We start from the raw sequence: 16,573 nt of genomic DNA on the forward strand, positions 1-16,573 counted from the left end.
GCCTCGACGACCCCGACCTGGAGCCGAAGTTAAGTCGATCGTGAAAGGTGGAGGCTTGTGAGGCTTGTGAGGCCGAGCTCAACTGCCGCCTTGAGGAGATGAAATGCCTCGTTTTGGTCCTGGAGTCCTCAAAACCTACCTCCCGCGGTGATTCTGGGAGTAACAAGAAAAAAGAAAAAAAGAAAAGAAAAAAAAGCCTCTGTGTTGTTGTTGTTTTCTCATAACCCTATGATCTGGGTACTTTCTTCCCATGAAATCCTTAAACTAAAAATTATAATCCAAACAACAACATTAGAAATCAGTAAATTCAAAATCTTGGAGATTTTAAAGCTAAAGTTTTAAATCTAAATCCAAAGTCAAATTCAAATTCAGTATCCAAATGGGGCCTAAGTGAATAGTTTCTATCAGAAGTTTTTATTTTCGAAAAGTTGAAAGTAAAATTACAACCTAGAACCTCTAAGGCAACCTATAGCTAAAGAATAAAAAAGAAAGGCATGTCCAGCCGCAAGAGGAAGAGAATTAGACCAAGCTTGAGGTTGAGAATGATGTCCCATTTTGGCTAGTGAATCTGCTAAGAAGTTAGCTTCTCGGTGAATATGACGAATAGACCGGATGTGAAGATGACGGCCGGGCAAGGAATTGAACTTCATATCACGAACAACAGCTCTAAACGCCAGGGAGGAGAAATTCGGCCAGTCAACGAATCGACAAGGACTTTAGAATCACCTTCAATATCCAAAGAATGAAAGCCATGAAGCAATGCATCAAGTGAACCAGGGATAGACCCTCTGCAACGAGGATGTCTACGGAGGGAAGGGAAGTAGAAGCTGCGCGCTAGCACCGGGTTATTACCATCAGCATTTCTAAAAACAAAGCATCCTGCTTCTAACTTCTATCAGAAGTTCTTATAATACCATTTTTATCAAGGGCAGCGTAGTAATAAGTAGAATGAGTAAAAAAGGAATTAATCAAAATATCTTATTGCTCTTCCAGTACTCTCTCTTCATCCGTATCAATTAAAAATGAATGGAAGTGCTCTCCTCCTCTCTCTCGTCTTGCGGTAGCAAACCCTAGGGCTCCCTGGTTGAGTCCTTTGGTGACAATAGTCCTATTCCTTGTCAAACTTTTGGGGCGCTCGCTAGGGTTTGTGGATCGATCCCTTGAGGATAAGCCGTATTCTTGTTCGAACTTTTGGTTGTTGCACCAAGACCTTCTTGTGTTGGCGATTGAGTCCTTCTGACATTCTTTCTACTGCTCGGAGGATCCAATCTGGATGTGGGATCCTAGATCTGAATTTGGGAAGCTGTGAGCAAATTGAAGAAAGCTGGAAGTCTGGAGGAAAAGTCCCCCCCCCGTTTTACTGTATATATAACTAGAAAGGGAAATAAAAAGATTAGATATCTATATGCATGTTACTTGCAAGTTGCGATCAGATTGTATAGGTCTGAAGAAGAAGTTGAGAAATGAGAAGAAGAGTAGCAAAACGAAGAGAAAGGGTTTCAATACAGATTATTGAATCAATGAATAGCGGTGCTTACCTTGCTTTAATTCCAGATTATATAGGCAGTGCCGCAGTGTTGCCTCTCCTAATTAGCTAATCCAGCTTACAATTGGCTAACTCTTAACAGGCTCCCGTGAAGTTTTCCAACAGCTTTCAAGCTGAGATGGGAATGTTGACTTTGTCAACCTTGTGCTCTTCTTCTGTCTTACGCAAGTGTAGGGACGGTACGGCAGAAACAGAAATTTCATGGCAACACAACGCTGCTCCATAAATTTCATCGTCATTTTAATTCGATATCACTGGAAACAACTGAGTTATCATGGTGAGTATATCCTGTTGTTGATTATTTAGTTAGCGGATAGACTTGTTCTGCCTTCTTCAGAAGAGTGATGTGTTTTTATGCTTTAGAAATTAGAATTATGCTACAAATTAATAAGAAAAACTACCTAATCACATAGTAATTAAACTTCCCAATGGAAATGGCGAAGAAATCACGTCTAACCATATTGATGACAAAGCACCTCAACTTTTCCTAATGGTAATTAATGGGTGAACTCTTTGCAGAAAAATTCGTATTCATAAAAAAGTTGCATCTCTAACCATTAGGAAAAAGGAAAAACATCCAAGTCACCATTCCGGTAAACTCTTACATGGTCAGTAAGGACTGAAGAATTGCGTGCAGTAGAACTTTCTACCTACTTATCTGCAATTAGAGATCCAAGGTAGCTTGTGTCTTTCCCATACCTGCATGTTGATAAAGTAATCTGGGGTTCACATCCAAAATCAATTGGCAATGGATGGAGTGGCCCAAACCCTTATAAATCCATAGGCAAGGTCCCATTTTTCCTATGTGGGATGTATATATTTTCAACACGCCCCGCACGTGTGGCGAATTTTCAAGCCATATACGTGAACAACTTTGGGTGACGTGGAGCCCGTGTGGCCGTTAGACATGCACACGTGGGTAACCCGCTCTGCCATTTTTCCTATGTGGGATGTATATATTTTCAACACGCCCCGCACGTGTGGTGAATTTTCAAGCCATATACGTGAACAACTTTGGGTGATGTGGAGCCCGTGTGGCCGTTAGACATGCACACGTGGGTAACCCGCTCTGATACCATGATAAAGTAATCTGGGGTTCACATCCAAAACCAATTGGCAATGGATGGAGTGGCTCAAACCCTTATAAACCCATAGGCAAGGTCCCATTTTTCCTATGTGGGATGTATATATTCTCAACACATGTAACATTGGAATCGTAAGAACTTAATGTCAATGAATTCTACCTACCATATTACCAAGCCAATACCCATATAGCCGTAGGAGATAACAAGATCGACTAGATAGAACTAGATGAGTACATCAATTACCTAAGTTAACAAAAACAACAAAATCCTATAATTTCATTCCTGTTATGTGGCCAACAATAAGATTCCCAAATGGTCAAATCAACATACAGTACCTTTTTTAGTCGTGGAGGAGCAAGCTCACTTAACCATGGATAGTTGATTCTAGTCGTGTTGCAGATAAACCTTTTGTCATTAGTTTCAACTAGTTCATTGAAAACTATGCACTCTGGTTTTTTCTGGGACAGCACAGAAGATGGGTGAATCTGAACAACGAGTTCATTTGCCAGATCAGATGTTAAAACCCTGTCATTTTGGTGGGTAACTGTGAGAGGACTTGTGTGACAAAAGGAGAAAACTTAATAAATGTGGAACCTCATAAGCAATAGTCCAGAATCTAAGCAAAAAGTAAAGGTAAGTTCAAGACCTGTATTCTCCATCAGGTTGCTTTAAAGCTACTCTGAGGAAGAAAGAAGCAGCAAGACATCTACGAAACTGAAGCATGTTGTCCCCACAAGATGCAACACAGAGGCCCATTTTTGTTCAACACTTTCTAGAATTTGGCTGAAAAAGAAAGAAGAAAAAGAAAAACAACAGATATCAAATGTAACTGAGATAATTCTGTATGGAACTATGGACATACAGATCTTCCTAACGGCGGCAGCAACAAATCTTATGTGAGATTAGCAGAAACATGTCTATGACCCAAGGAAGATAATAGCCAACCTATGAATCTCACGAGCACGCCTCAGGGAGCAACTATCAATGAAATATTCCTTGCACCATTTCTGGAAATTTTGTTCATGGTGTTTGGCTCCAAAACCAGTTGGCGTGCAAACTGTCTCTTTTGAGCGTGTGCGCAGGCATGCCAGCACCGTGGGGTGCAGTCGTCGGGGGAGTCCCTTGACCTGACTTCTTCTTCAAGCGTTTGTGGAAGAGGAGAGCACCAACCTCGCCACAAGGTTCTTCTCTAGCCTTTCGAGAAAGAACTTCTTGCCTTACGGATAAGGACTTTGGATGTGATCTCTTCGCGTCACCGAATCGATATTCAACGTTGTGGGCTGAGCAAAGCAATCACTGGGAAGTTTGGAGAAAGCACGGGTTTTGCTAAAGCGGGACCTTAGCTTCGCTGGGTTGCGAGGGCGTTACCCTTGCTTCGCTGGTTGTATCGGTGGCAGTAGTACTGGCAGTCGGCTCGAGAGGAGACTAGGACTGGAAGCACGGTCGCCGGGTTGGTCTGGTGATGCTGACAGTCGGCTCTTGGAGAGACTAGGACTGGCGCGCGGTCACCGGGTTTCAACGAGGTTGAAGGTTTGCTCCGGGAGGCTTTGTAATCGCTGGGATTGATTGATTGTCGAGGGAGAGGTCCTTCTTCTGTCCTTGAAACCTAGTATTTATAACTAGGGTTTCGACTGTTCCTTGCCATAGAAAGATTATTGATTGAAGTTTCCTATTCAATCTCTGCTACTTGACTCCAATAAGGTTTCGTTTTCCTTATGGATTACGGAATGGGCGAAGCTGTAACCCAAACCCAAGCAGGCTTATTTTTGGGCCGCAGGTATCGGCCCGCTATGCTAAATCCACTAAAGGATCTTGCCAAAATACTTTTGGGCTCAAACACATGGTTCCCTGTGCTAAGACCTGATCTACTCTTGAGAAACTAATTAGATGCTCGATATAGATTAATCAAAGTAAGATGATCTCCCTCTTGACTTTCAAAGCGTTTCCTTGCAGTTCTCGCCTGCAACAAGATAATATAGATAGCACGCTCTGAATTAATATTTTGACAAATATCTTACCGAGTTGCTTCCATTTCATTTTCCATCTATACAATCTATGACAAACTAACAGGAGAGGTATAGGTAAATATCATGCAGAAATTACCTCTTCTAACTTCTCACGGGGAGTGAAAAACGTAGATTCTACTGAGAGCATTGCAACAGTTATCAACATCTCTTCCAGGCAGTTGAGTTCACTTGCTTTAATTAGAGCTTTTGAATAAATAGGGGGTAGGGGAAGGGCAGCCATTTGCCATCCAACTGGATCTGACAGTTTACGGTCATCTGCCAAAGCACCTAGCAGGGTCAATTGCTCCAGTAATTTTATAATAGATTCCCTATTCAGAGGTGTAATAGATCGCTGTGTGATAAACTTCTTTGAACTAAATTGCTTTCCACGAAATAAAACCTTTCCAATATCTTACCCTGAAGGTTTTTCTATGAAGTTGAAACCAGTGATATCATGAACACCCAAAGCCTTATGTTGCAAAATGGCATTAGAGAGGTCACATCGCGTGATATCTGGCTTTGTCAAATCCTCAAGTTTCCAAAATTCATTCTCTGGGTAGAGACAGTAGCATTTCCCTGGTCTTTCTCTCCCTGCAAGCCAACTACAAAATGGAACTATTATCATACAGAAACTATTTGCTCTTAAGCATCAGTTCAAGTTCATAAAATGTACTGAAATATGACCAGCAATGCCTACCTCCTTTGTAGAGCCTATGCTTTCGAAATTGGAACAACAATCAAAGGTTCCAACCCTTTGTTTGGATTATAGAAGTGTGCTTTTACAACCCCAGTGTCTATAACATACTTGATTCCAGGTATTGTCACTGACGTCTCAGCAATATTGGTTGCCAAAACTACCTAGCTAACAGAAAAATGTAACAGCACTCAGACAGTATGAAGATGAAAACGGAGAAGTTGATAAAAAGAACCATTAGAAACGCTCTGTAAGATATACAAACCAAAAATGTAGAGAACTAGTAGAATCTTAACTGAAGCAAATGAAAAGTATTATGATTATGGTTTGCAAACAATCAAAAACAACTCAAAACATTTAGGGTCAAGTGACCTTATTGGGAGTATGATGCAGGACAAGTAGCAAAAGAACTCCAATACTAGGGTTTATTTGCAGCAGTCTCAATTGTTAGAAAGAAAAGGGTTTTAGAATCAGAAACTTAAGAAGAAAAGGGATAAAACTACTAGCATCACACCAGTAGGATTTCTAGGCATCACACCCAGAGAACTTAGGCATCACACCTAAGGTTAGGTTGCATCACACAAACCTGGAGAGAAGCAACAACTTTCAATTTTTATTAACTCAAATATGCCAATAAACGACTACAAAGGCCTCTATATATAGGGAGACTAAGATAATTCTAGAATAACTAGGAATATCCTTAAAGAATCCTAAAGAAATAATCCTAATAATTATAAGAATCCTAATAATAAAAGCCTAGATTTATTTGAACTACTTTCCAAATCTTGACTTAAAATATTATGCTTGTATTCTTCATCATTCTCCCCCTGTTGAAAGACTCGACTCCGGCGAGTTAAAGGTGTAGAATCCCAGCCCGAAACCACCTGGCTCAATCTGAAACCATTTGGACAGAAGAAGATGAAGAACTTTCAGCTTGGTTGCATCAGGTTCCTTGAGCGTCCTTCTCATGTATTTGTCCCTGTCAACTGCCCTCATAGGCTTGGAGACAACCTTTCCGCAAGGGTGCACATCGTGATCTGATAACCATGGTCTTCCAAGAAGGATATGTGTTGCCTTGTATGGCTGTGGGTGTGGCTGCTCTGGAAGTTTGAGGCAATCAACGGCAGAACTTGAGACAGCTGTTGCACTTGAAGCTTGAGTTGCAGGAGGTGCTAGATTGTGTTTAACAACAGAACAAAATGAATTATCTAAGTCTTCGTCTAGATCAGATTGCTCATAAGTTCTGTAGTCGAAGGTACTGTCATCCCCACCTCCCTTTTGGTGCTCCGTCTCTTCTTTGTCGCCATTGTTGGTGTCTTGGACTATAGTATCTTCTTTTTTATCTGCCTTCTTAGTTGTGAAAGCTTTCCCATGACCTTCTAGTTTGGTGAGCTGAGCGTCCATTGATTCAATCCGAGTGTCCATCGATTCAAGTTGCTCAACAATCTTTAGTAACAAAACATCTCGCTGATAGTCAGTCAGACGACCCCTGAAATTTTTCCCTGATCGTGTAGCCATTGGAGCAAACTGGTTTGTTTACAGACGGCGCCAAAATGATGCAGGACAAGTAGCAAAAGAACTCCAATACTAGGGTTTATTTGCAGCAGTCTCAATTGTTAGAAAGAAAAGGGTTTTAGAATCAGAAACTTAAGAAGAAAAGGGATAAAACTACTAGCATCACACCAGTAGGGTTCCTAGGCATCACACCTAGAGAACTTTGGCATCACACCTAAGGTTAGGTTGCATCACACAAACCTGGAGAGAAGCAACAGCTTTCAATTTTTACTAACTCAAATCTGCCAATAAACAACTACAAAAGCCTCTATATATAGGGAGGCTAAGATAATTCTAGAATAACTAGGAATATCCTTAAAGAATCCTAAAGAAATAATTCTAATAATTATAAGAATCCTAATAATTATAAGAATCCTAATAATAAAAGCCTAGATTTATTTGAATTACTTTCCAAATCTTGACTTAAAATATTCTGGTTGTATTTTTCATCAGAGTAGCAATATACCTACTCTTGACAATTTATTATGCTAACAATCAGAATACATGTGAATGTTACCCTATTGCTAAATTACCTTACGAAACCCAGGACAGGCTGGTGCAAAAGCTCACGTTTGCTGTTCTGACGGAAGAGATGAAAATAAAGGTACCGCTACTAGTTTTTGACTATTCTCCGGTAACTGTTTAAGTTTTTCTTCTATAAGTCTCTCTACGAATTCAATTTCGTCTTTACCAGTCAAGAAGACAAGTATGTCACCAGCTTCTTCCTCCAGGTGAATCTAATGATATAGATCATATATAAGAGTACACTATTTAGGCCTTTAATTAAGCAGATGATCTATTGATTACTTTGAAATTAGAAATGGTTTTATACTTCCAAAGTCAATTTAAGTTATAGAAAGAAAAGCTATTTGCCAACAATTACTTTGAGAACTGAATACCTGAAATATGGTAATGAACGAAGCATGTAAATAAGATGGTGGAAGATGATAAGTACAAAATATAGCAACAGGAAACTGTCTCCCTTGGATGTGAATAGCTCTTGCACCACCAAAGTATTCGGAGAAAATTCGAGCATCTAAGCTGGCGGACATGATAATTAATTTCAATTCAACAGATTCTGACCTTGCATTTTGTACATTTTTCAGCACACCCAGCAATACATCAGTGTCAAGAGTTCTCTCATGAGCTTCATCCACAATGATAGCTGAATACCTAGAGAGAGATAGATCTGATACCGCTTCCCTGAAAGTGCAATCCAACATTGTATCAATTCAGATCCCCCGAAAACACTCAAAGAACACTAGTGAATTATGATAAAGATTATATAGGTACACATATTCAGCTTCCTACAACCATGTAACAAATAGTATATGAATTTGAAAAAAATCTACACATATTCCTACATAGATATTATCTCAGGAGAGTTCCATCTGTCATGTACTTGATCCTTGTTGAACTAGAGGTCACATTCTGAAATCTGATGGAATAACCAACCGTTTCACCCAATCTAACACCACATTCCTCAGCAACCTGCTTCGCGGCATTCACAGCCGCCACACAGCAAGGTTGAGTTACCCCAATGACTCTCCCATTTCCACAAAATCCAGCATTGTACAAATACTGTGGTAGTTCTGAAAAACACCACAGGAAAACACCCTTAAATTGAAAGCTCTTCACTGAAGAAATAAACCTTGCATATAAATAGATACAAAGACATAATACTGTAAATTAGTATGTTAATTAAATAGATATAAAAGAAACATACGCGTTGTTTTTCCGCTTCCAGTTTCGCCAACAATAATCAGGGTATCATGTTTCCAAACCTCCTGGACGAGCCGGTTCTCAACTAATAATCAAAGAGCATAAAAATCACTTCTTTGATATAAAGATGAACAGAATGTGACTTATGTCCCTAAACCCTAAAGTCCTAGTTAATACCTGTAGCGATTGGGAGAGACTTTCTGTGCAAAGCAAGCTTTTGCTTCCTAAAACAAATATCACACGTTTAAGTTGCAATAATCCTTCTAGTTTCTGAGCGGCCAAACAGAGAGTAAAAAGATAAAGGTGCTTACTTGGCAACAAGGCATCTGATTCGTGATTGTCTTCAGAGAAGTTGCGTTTAAGACTTTCGCTAGAGTTATTGGAAGCCATTGAAGCTGAGACAGATTGACGAAGTCTCTGATTGTCGGATAGCAAAGAACAAGAGAAGGGAGGGCTGGGGTTGCCAACGGCCGAGAGTGAAAAATAGGAGAAGGGTAGGTCAGTGTGGACCCTTTTGCACCTTGAAACTGAAATTGAGAGGAATTTGCTGTTGTATTCTCATTGATAATAGGGGGTCCTCTTTATATAGAGGATTACAACGCATGAAATCTAAATCATACAAGGAAAGTAATCGTACATTGAATATGAATCTAGATCCTTCTAATGTAACCCTATTACCACTAGGTCAAGTAACCTAGAGTTTGGGCCAAACACAAAATAGAGATTTACTTAAACACTCCCCTTTGTGTTGCCCAAATGCGGTGCTTCTCTCGTTGCCTCGCTAAAAACCTTGCCAAGTAACAAAAACCCAGTGGAACAAAAATAACTTCGGTCGAAGGGGAAAAAGAGCACAACACACCTTTCACACTTCGAGACGAACATGTAGACATCTCCTCCTGATGTCTGTGCCTCCCCCTAATGACTACGATCATGGGAGTTCAGATAATTTCCGCAAGCCAATTCTTGCCACATGTTTCTCAAACATGGATTTAGGCAATGACTTAGTAAACAAGTCTGCCACATTGTCCTTGGATCGAACCTGGTTCACTTTGATCTTGAGGAGCTTCTGTTGTTGCTAATTGTAGAAGAATTTAGGCGATATGTGCTTGGTGTTGTCGCCTTTGATGTAGCCTTGCTTCATTTGTTCAATGCAAGTAGCATTATCCTCATAAATGCTCGTTGGCTCATCTGTGGTAGACTTCAGACCACAATTGCTACGAACATGCGTAACTATGGATCGAAGCCATATACATTCACGAACTGCTTCGTGAAGAGCAATAATCTCTGCATGATTCGAAGAGGTAGTGACTAAGATCTGCTTTGTAGATCTCCAAGATATCGCGGTCTTTCCCATGGTGAAAACATAACCAGTTTGGGAGCGACCTTTATGTGGGTCAGAGAGGTACCCAGCATCAGCAAAACCTTCCAAAACACTTATATCATTTTGGGATGCGGAGAGGGAACGTAGTCCACCATGTGTGGCGTCCTTGGCACTTGATGGGTCCGAATCCATCGTCTCTCTGTAGGGATAGAACAAGCCCATATCAATCGAACCGCTTAGGTATCGAAAGATATCTTTAACACCAGTCCAATGGCGTCGTGTTGGCGCAGAGCTATATCTAGCTAACAAGTTCACATCGAAACAGATGTCCGGTCTTGTGCATTGTGCTAAGTACAATAATGCTCCTATTGCACTTAGGTAGGGCACTTCTGCCTCTAGCACTTCTTCATCGTCATCTTTTGGACGAAATGGATCATTCTTTGGATCAAGACTACGGACGACCATTGGGGTGCTTGAAGGCTTAATCTTGTCAGTGTTGAAACCCCTAAGCATCTTTTGGGTATAAGCTGATTGATGAATCAGGATACCATCTCTCCGGTGCTCAAGTTCTAAACCGAGGCAAAACCGTGTTTTCCCAAGATCTTTAATCTCAAACTCGGATTTCAAGTATTCAGCGGTTTCCCTTAACTCTTTAAGGGTGCCAATTATGTTCATGTCATTGACATAAACCGCTACTATTGCAAATCCGGAACTTGTCCTTTTTATCAACACACATGGGCATAGTTCATTGTTGACATATCCCTTACCAATCAAGTAGTCACTTAGACGGTTATACCACATCCGTCCGGATTGTTTCAATCCATATAGTGAGCGTTTCAACCTTATAGCAAACGCGCTCCGTGGTTTAGAGCCACTTGATTTGGGTAACTGAATTCCATCTGGAATTTTCATGTATATCTCTGTATCTAGATCCCTATATAGATACGCAGTAACCACATCCATAAGCTGTATGTTCAGTTTTTCAGAAACTACCAAACTGACAAGGTAGCGGAACGTTATAACGTCCATTACGAGAGAATAGGTCTCCTCGTAGTCGATTCCAGGGTGTTGTGAGAAGCCTTGCACCACAAGGCGAGCTTTGTACTTTACAATTTCATTTTTCTCATTACGCTTTCTAACGAATACCCATTTGTGACCAACTGGTTTGGTGTTGGGCGGTATTGGTACAATTTTGCCAAATACCTTTCTTTTCGCTAGAGAATCAAGTTCTGCCTGGATCGCATCTTTCCATTTTGGCCAATTAGCTCTACGTTGGCATTCATCAACGGAGCGTGGTTCAATGTCATCGGTCTCAATAATCTCACACGCCACTGAATACGCGAATACATCATCAATGATGATGGAGTTTCTTTCCCACGTCCCATGTACACTAGTGTAATTTACAGAGATCTCTACGTTCTCAGGGATAGGTTCTGACATTGAGGCGTCCCCCAATGATGTCTCTTGGACATAACCGTAATCCGGAACATTCTCATGGGACAAATTTTGAGTATCGATGATCAAATGATTTGTTTGTGCCTCATTCGCTCTCTTTCTAGGGCGAGTATCCTTCGAACCAATCCGTCTACCGCGCTTCCTTGCAGGACCTGCGACTATAGATGCCACATCATTGCCATTCTGGGCAATGGCGCCATATCCTGGTGTCATAGGAGTGGCGTTATGTCTAGTATTTAGGACATCGATCCTTGCAGGCACGTTTGTAGCAGGTATGTGTGATATCGTCACTTTGGCAACGTCAGAAAAGGCATAAGGCAGAGTGTCTGCTACGTTCTGGAGCTCGATTATTCGTCGCACTTCAAGTTCGGACTGTGAGGTACGGGGATCGAGATGAGACATAGTGGGGACAGACCACGACAATTCTTGTCGTTCATGTTGAACATCTGTGTTCTTATCTCTCCCTAACGATGGGAAGACTGTCTCATCAAAGTGACAATCCGCAAATCTAGCGGTAAAGAGATCGCCTGTCAAGGGTTCAAGATAGCGGACGATAGTTGGAGATTCATATCCAACATAAATGCCCATTCGTCGTCGTGGACCCATCTTAGTACGCTATGGCGGCGTAATAGGCACATAAATAGCACACCCAAAAATGCATAAGTGAGAGATATCAGGCTCGTACCCAGTCACTAGTTGTAACGCAGAATAAGATTGGGTTGCGGTGGGTCGTAGACTAATTAGCGACACTACATGTAGTATTGCATATCCCAAAGCAGAAACAGGGAGATTGGTGCGCATAACCAATGTCCATGCTATCATCTGTAATCGTTTGATAGCGGCTTCTGCGAGACTATTTTGGGTATGAACAAGGGGAACTGGATGCTCTACATCAATCCCCAGTGACATGCAATAGTCATCGAACGTTTTCGATGTAAACTCCTTAACATTATCAAGTCGAATTGACTTAATGGGATGGTCAGGGTAATGAGCCCGTAGACGGATAATCTGGGCGAGGAGTTTAGCATAAGCAGCATTTCGAGTGGACAACAGTGCGACATGTGACCAGTGTGTCGACGCATCAACCAATACCATAAAATATTTAAAAGGTCCGCATGATGGTTGAATTGGTCCACAGATATCCCCTTGGATTCTCTGTAAGAACGGAATGAGTATTTTGGGATCCTTTGCATAGGACGGTCTCGGTCCTAATTTCCTGAATGAACAGGCTTAGCAGAAAGAGCTAGAGGCCTTAGAAGCAACCAATGAGGATTTTGGTTGGGCCTGAGCATCTGTAGCGCTAGTAGAAGCAAAATGTGTGACTACATCACCCATCATAGTGTTGGAACCATGGAAAGTGGCATCCATGGCGTCTTGACCATGGGGAGGATCATCCATGGCATCATGGCCATGGGTAGCTCCATTTATGGCATTGTCACATGGGACTTGGGCGGCCTTATGGCGCCCTAAGACAGCTGCAGCGTCAGATACTGCAATTGTTGCGGTCTTGCTAAGTCTGGGAATCAATTTTTGATTCTTGGCATTGTCACATGGGACTTGGGCGGCCTTATGGCGCCCTAAGACAGCTGCAGCGTCAGATACTGCAATTGTTGCGGTCTTGCTAAGTCTGGGAATCAATTTTTGATTCTTGCTTCTTCTCACTCTGAAGAATGGATGTCCATGTGAAGTCTTTAGTATACGGAGCATCATATCATGACCAGGATGTCCTAGTCGGTCATGCCAAAGCCAATATGTGTCTGAATTCAAGAGATCTTTTCTTATCACATTATTGGATTCAATAGGTCAAATTGTAGTGTCATAAAGTCCACTAGATTGACACATAAGTTTCTCTAAGATGTGCTTTCGTCCGCAATTATTAGAGGTAATGCAAAGGAACTCTTTTCCGTTCTCATTATGCGTTTCCGCATGGAATCCGTTGGCTCTTATATCTTTAAAGCTCAATAAGGTTCGATTTTCCTTAGGAGCGTAGAGAGCTTCAGTGACTCTAATCAAGGTGCCATTTGGCAATAAGAATTAGGCCATTCCACGTCCTTGAACTAAACCTGATGGCCCAGCCATCGTAGTCACAGAGGAATGTGTAGGAAACATCTCTAAGAATAATTGCCTATAGCGTAGAATGGTGTGTGTGTAGTCGCATTATCCGCAAGACATTGTAGTTTGCTAGAATCCATTCCTAAAAGAAAAGCTCGTAATTAAAAGGAGTCATAAAGAAAAGAACTCAACTTTAATTAATAAGCCAAACAGAAGTACATCATCATTTCTTTGACCAAGGAAAATCTAATCCAATAAGCTAGCTAATTCAAAACAATAGTAGTCGTTTAACTCCCTTCGGTAATTCCAATGAAAATGTGACCAAGTAAGTAGAGAGATGTCAGTGGAGTAATGCTCGCTTAAGTACCACTTATCTCAAAACCTTCCTAGACATCACACTTACATTGAGTACGCCTACTTTGGAGAAAGACTAATACCATTGGCATCTACTACAAAAATAATATGGCAATTGCCTACATCTCTTGGAAAATAAAAAGATTTAATCAAAATTGCCAGTTTCTGGGTCTTGATCCTTGTAGTCTTCTACCCTTAGATCCAGATCACCATCTTGATCTTCTTGTTCCATGTAATTTGCCTCCCTTGCTTCGCGATACGTCTTGTGTGCGCTTGTAATATTCTGGGTTGCTTTACATGCTTTGGCCAATGTCCAGTTGATCCACATCGAAGACAAACATCATTATGGTTAGGCTCCCTTGATTGAGGCGTCTTTGGGGTGCGATTTGGATGACCATTGCTCTTGGTGGCGTTACCACCATGGTCGGAGGCTCCGCCTCTCTCTCTCTTCACAATTTGACCTCCACGGTTTCGTGTACGTCTCTCTTGGCGATTTCCTTCCTCTTTAGGGCGAGAATATGGACCAGAACGTCCAGAATTGTCCCTACTCTTAGGCTTTCGCTCCTTGCATCCTCCCTTGGGGGCGCGACTATAGTTAGACTCCGGAATAGACTTAGTTCCCATGGGTCTAGCATTATAGTTTTTCACAAGGATATTGTCATGCTTTTCAGTTACGTTCATGGCGCCAATGAGCTCATAAAACCTTGTGTTAATGTAAGTGACCAAGGGGTCTAATTAACGTTAGAGAGAGAGAGAGAGAGAGAGAGAGAGAGAGAGAGAGAGAGAGAGAGAGAGAGAGAGAGAGAGAGAGTGAGACACAAGAAGTATAGTGGTTCGTCTCCCGCCTTAACGGGATACTACATCCACTTGAAAGCTTAACTAGTGTATTGGGCCTTGAGGTCCAAAGGGATTACAAGAGATGTAATGGGATGGATTCTAAGTGTGAGGAGGGGTCCCTTTTATAGGTAAGGGAACCCCTCTCATTTATATGTTCTTCAATGTGGGATGCAAACCCACTATTCTAGTGTAGAAAGGCCTATTATGGAGGAAACTTGGCAAGGCTAGGAAGGTGACTTCCCAGCGAGGTATTGGCCGTTTCCGACTATCATGGCGTAGCTTGGACATCAGGCTACAAGATGCAAGTCGCGGTTGGGTCCCACCATGGCTTTTGGACCCCTAAAGAGGGTGTTACTTATGCTTGTTGAGATAGCAAACTAGCCTTGCTAGTAGAGGTATCTACAAGTCCCCGAAGTCCCCAAGTAAGGGGAGCTTCTTGGTTGGGGAGTTATAATCATGAAGTCATCAAGCATAAGCAACCGGGAGGCACGGAGCCCCTAAAAGTCCCCTTACTCCGTAAGCAAGAAGGGACTTGTTAACTTGCACAACAAAGACAAAAACACGCATATGGAGAATGCTTGTTGTATTGAGCAACGTATGTGAGTTGTATTGATATGCATTGGCATATATGAATGTACGAGGTGCATGATACATATAGATGTATACATGTGAATGGTGCCGACCATAATCGGTTATGACGTACAAACTCGAGAACGCATTTGGTTGTGTGAACATATCACAAATAAGCATATGATGAGCATTGTGCTCGCAAGAGAACGAACGAGGTCGAGTTGACGAGGTTACGGTTGGTGTAAGTTGCATGAGTGCCATGAAGGCAAGCATTTGTAATTTCGTGAACGATGAATACGCGAACGCTTGTGTTTGGTTTTCACTCGTATTAATGGAACGCGAAAAGAATTCTATTTGTTGCAAACGAAAAATGGTAGAAGAATTCAATGTTCCATTAATGTGTATTATGTCAAGGGGATGTGAGTGTAAAACTTGGGAATGCCGGAAGGCAAAAGCGTGAAAGCACGGGGGTGCCAGGGAGGCGTGAGCGGGAAGCTTGAGGGTGCAGGGAAGGCGTGAGCGGGAAGCTCGAGAGTTGCCAGGAAGGCTTGAGGGGGAAGCTCAGGGGTGCCGGGAAGGCGTGAAGGGGAAGCTATGGGTTGCTGCGAAGGCGTGAGTGGAAGCTCCAAGGTGACTCGAAGGCGTGAGCTGTAGCTCGGGGGTGCCGCGAAGGCATGAGCGGGAAGCTCGGGGGTACCACGAAGGCGTGAGCGGAAGCTCAGGGGTGCCGCGAAGGCGTGAGCGGAAGCTCAGGGGTGCCGCGAAGGCGTGAGCGGAAGCTCAGGGGTGCCGCGAAGGCGTGAGCGGAAGAGCTCTTGAGCGGGAAGCACGGGGGTGCAGCGGGGGCGTGAACGTTAGAGCTCAGGGTTGCGGCGAAGGCGTGAAAGGAAGCTCGGGGGTGCTGCAAAGGCATAAGCGGAAGAGCTCGTGAGTGGGAAGCTCGGGGGTGCCATGGGGCGTGAGCTGGAAGCTCGGGGGTGCTGAGTAGGCATGAGCGTGAAAGCTCGGCGGTGATGCTGAGGCAAGAGCGTGAAAGCTCGGGGGTGCCGCTGAGGCAAGAGAGTGAGAGCTTGGGGATGCCGCTAAGGCAAGAGCGTGAAAGCTCAGCGATGCCACTGAGGCAAGAGCGTGAAAGCTTGGGGATGATGCCCTGAGGCATGAGCATAACCGTTGATAATTATGATGGACTGTATGTACAAGTCCCCGAAGTCCCCAGTCAAGGAGAGTTTTTTTTGCGGGGTTGATACCAAAGGGTAGATTTGTGCCGTATTGCAAGCATAATTAGCGCAAGTGCATTGTCCATCTAGAATTGGTCGGAGCGAACGCTTATGCCCTTTTGGGTGGGCCCCTGCTAGGCCCTCCAAGGAGTCCCCCACT

General features: G+C 42.6%; 1 pseudogene; it reads right to left on the reverse strand.

Annotated features, from left to right (window-relative positions):
- Window positions 1-2,169: 2,169 nt before the first annotated feature.
- Window positions 2,170-16,355, reverse strand: LOC112171406 (annotated as a pseudogene).
- Between the last annotated feature and the right edge of the window lie 218 nt (window positions 16,356-16,573).

The sequence above is a fragment of the Rosa chinensis genome, chromosome 6, assembly GCF_002994745.2.
Source record: "Rosa chinensis cultivar Old Blush chromosome 6, RchiOBHm-V2, whole genome shotgun sequence".
NCBI classification, from domain to species: Eukaryota; Viridiplantae; Streptophyta; class Magnoliopsida; order Rosales; family Rosaceae; genus Rosa; species Rosa chinensis.